The following is a 3,799-nucleotide window of genomic DNA, read 5'->3' on the forward strand; positions in this document are numbered from 1 at the left end:
GAAGCAGTTAGACCTCTCAAGGTCAAGTGTCTGCTCACCCCCAGGTGGCTGGAGGTTTATTCCGCGAAGAGGGTAGAACAGAAAGGAGCCCTGGCCTTGGGGACTACAGGCCCCTCTGATGAGGGACCGGGCATCCGTCCACGTTGCTGACCCGAAGCCAGCTCCGCAGCCCTTGTCCCCGCTCTGTGGCTCCTGGAAGTTCGCAGCCTGGCCTTTACCCGTCCCTCCACCCCCCTTCTTTACTCATCCTCCCCTCCCTCCTCCTCTACTCGTCCTCCCCCCACCCTCCGGGCAAGAAGAGACTTTTCTCAGGGGGATTTGACCAGCCCCAGAGGAATGAAAGATGCTGATATCTGGCAATTTCCCACACCCAGCGTCTCAAGCAAGATGCAAAAAAGGCATATGCGATACGCTATCTTGGGGGCCCCGGGGGGCTCAGTCCGTTAAGCAACTGACTCTTGATTTCAGCTCAGGTCAGGATCTCATGGTTTTGTGGATCAAGCCCCACGTTGGGCTCTGTGATGACAGCCTGGAGCCTGCTTGGGATTCTCTCTCTCCTCTCTCTCTGCCCCTCGCAAGTGCATGCATGCTCTCTGTCTCCCAAAATAAATAAGCATTAAAAAAAAAACCTCTTCACTTTTAAAAAAAGAAAGACTTAAAAAAATATATGCTACCCTGCTGGGGAGGGGAGAAAGTGGAAATAAACTTAGAAGTAAAGACACAGGGGTGCCTGGGGGGCTCAGGCAGTTGAGAGTCAGACTTCGGCTCAGGTCATGATCTCACGTGGGTTCGAGCCCTGCGTCGGGCTCTGTGCTGACAGCTCGGAGCCTGGAGTCTGTTTCGGATTCTGTGCCTCCTTCTCTCTCTGACCCTCTCTTGCTCTCGCTCTCTCTTTCTCTCTCAAAGATGAATAAACATTAAAAATAATAAAAAATTAAAGACACAAATTTATCTGTGTGCTTCTAGGGTTGTGTTGGTCAACGTGGGGCCAGCCACTAGCCATATGGAGGTGTTTAAATTGCAGTTAATTAAGTTAAATTAAAAATTCAGTTCCTCAGTTATACTAGCCACACTGCAAGTGCTTAAGAGCCACATGTGCCACAGGTCAGGTCATGGCACAGACACAGATCACTTCTGTCATCATACAAAGTCCCACTGGGTGGCGCCGAGCCACACAATACAAATGGATATCAGCTGTACGAACACCGGATACCCTGGTGGCCTCTGAGGAGGGCAAGGAGGCGACAAGGGGACAGGAGTTAACAAAGGGGACTTTTCACCACATGCTCTTTTGTATCTTTTGAATTTAGAAGCATGTGAATGTGTTTTATATTCAAAAAGTCAATACGTAAAGGTTAAAAAAAAAAAAGGAATGGGGGCGCCTGGGTGACTGAGTCAGTTAAAGCATCTGACTTGGCCTCAGCTCATGATCTCGTGGGTTCGAGCCCCACGTCGGGCTCTGTGCTGACAGCTCAGAGCCTGGAGCCTGCTTCAGATTCGGCGTCTCCCTCTCTTTCTGCCCCTCCCCTGCTCGCTCGCTCTCTGTCAAAAATAAATAACATTAAAATTAAAAGAAAGGAATGACCCATTCATACTGTGTCTCGGTGTTTCAAAATGTCTTCCTCATTGCTTTTATAAGTATTAAGGGGGGGGTCGCCTGGGTGGCTCAGTGGGTTAGCATCGGACCCCCGGTTTTGGCTCAGGTCATGATCTCGTGGTTTGCGGGTTCAAGCCCTTCATTGGACTTTCTGCTGTCCGCACGGAGCCCGCTTCAGATCCTCTGTCCCTCTCTCTCTCTGCCCCTCCCCTGCTCGTTCTCTCTCTCTCCCTTTCTCTCTCAATAAACTTTAAAAAGGTAATAAAAAATAGAAGTATCAGGGTGGACCAAACCAGACTCAGGAGCCGACCTTGGTTTAGCGGGGGTGGAAGGCAGCTTCCAAACTGGAGGTTAAAGGGACAATCCCTTGACCGTGAAGGTTTTCTGTGAGCTGCTTCTCATGGAGGCGGCCCTACCCAGCCCAGGTGTTGCCTGGAAGGCAGCCGAGGCTGATTTATTTGATGAAGGACAGCGGAGAACAGAAAAGCTCAGCGGAGACCAGTGCGGTAGGGAGCGCATGGGTGTATCCCCATTTTACAGAGCAGCAAACTGACTCGGGTGTGACCCTCAACTCTCCGGAGGCTAGAACTGAGGGGAAGGGGCCTAAGACTCATTTCCAAACTGGGGAATAGCCGAGCAGTGAAGAGCACCTCCCCGGATCCCAGACTGTGTCGGTCTCAAGTCCAGCTCCATCATTGAGTAGCTGTGTGGTCTTGGGCCAGTTACTTGACCTCTCTGTGCTTCGGTTTCCTTGTCTGTGAAATGGAGGTAAGAATGGTGAACTCCTTCCTCAACACACTCTGGTGAGATTTCAATGAATTATAATGTGTAAAGCACTTCAAAGTCGCGCTTAGCACACAATCGAGTGCTTGACAAATGTCAACTAAAAATTATCACCAGTATTATGTGTGCGTAGGGCGCTTGGTTCGGGTTCGTGGCTTGAGCTGTGGCTGGTTCCAGAACAGGAGATGGAGATGAGGGGAGTGCTCTGGACCTGCTTCTGGAGAGTGGATTCACACCTTGTCGCTACCCTGAGTTGGGACTTTTTTTTTTTTTAAGTTTATTTTTTTTTTTTGAGAGACAGAGAGAGAGAGCGCGCGCACAAGCAGGGGAGGGGCAGAGAGAGAGGGAGAGAGAATCCCAAGCAGGCTCTGCACTGTCAGCGCACAGCCCCATTCCGGGCTCCATCTCACGCTTCGTGAGCTTATGACCTAACCGGAGATCAAGAGTCAGACGCTTAGCTGACTGAGCCGCCCAGGTGCCCCTGACTTGGGACCTCTTCCATGCACGAGAGCAAAGAACAGCTCGGGGGGGGGGGGGGGCACCTAGTTTTCCTCCACCCCCCTTCCTCCCTCCGGCCACCTCCACCTCAGCTCTGAAGTTGGATATAAGCTGCAGAAAGATTTCTCTTGGACAAACAGCTTGAAAGCTCCAGCCTCTGAACCTTTACATTGGCTATTCCTTCTGCCTGGAACTCCCCTCCCTCTGAGGACAGAATGGGGGGGTCCCCTGCCTCGGTTGCCTCCTCTGTTTCACCAGCATTTCCTTAAAGAGACCTTCTGCGACCACTCAAACGAACATAGCACCCTTACCACTAACCGTCCCTCTCCATGCCCTCACCTGCTGCTCTTCTCCTCACTGTCACCTCCCTCTGTCACCTTGGGTGACGAAGCCCCCCTCCCTTCCGAGCCTTGCTCTGGGGGGTGGGGAAGGGCCGTTTCCACCCTGCCGGCATCCATCGGACTACATCTCATCTGTGCACTTTCTACCCGTGTCCTCCAGGGTTTAAAAATGTGGTCTTTTAAAGGGCGCTTCCTGCCGCTCTGAGTCCTCGTCTCCCCGACCCCGCTGACATTTGATCACCTTTGGGTGTGCCTGTGGGTGGCCAGGGACTTCTGGCCGATTCCTCTGCAAGGCAGCGCGAGGGCCAGATGTGGCTGTCTCCACCGCAACGCGTTAAAAAGAAATACACCTTAAAATTCAGGTCCTCGGTCCTACCGGCCACACTGCAAGGGCTCCATGAGCCACGCGTGGCCAGGGGCTACCAGCCGGGGCCGTGCGGAAGCCCCCAGCACACAGCGCCCCAGCGCCGCGTGAGCACCCAGCCAATGACCCGCGCGGAGCGACGGCTGAACGGAGGGCACCGCGGGGAGAGCACACCGGTGAGTGGGTGCCCCGCGGGTCTCGGGCGTGGCGCTCCCC

At 53.3% G+C, this 3,799-nt stretch overlaps 1 protein-coding gene across 1 annotated transcript in view; it reads right to left on the bottom strand.

The window, feature by feature from the left end:
• ZSWIM9 (zinc finger SWIM-type containing 9) overlaps window positions 1-3,799 on the bottom strand; it is a 19,941-nt gene that overhangs the window by 8,949 nt on the left and 7,193 nt on the right.

The sequence above is a fragment of the Crocuta crocuta genome, unplaced genomic scaffold, assembly GCF_008692635.1.
Source record: "Crocuta crocuta isolate KB4526 unplaced genomic scaffold, BGI_CrCroc_1.0 scaffold334, whole genome shotgun sequence".
NCBI lineage: Eukaryota > Metazoa > Chordata > Mammalia > Carnivora > Hyaenidae > Crocuta > Crocuta crocuta.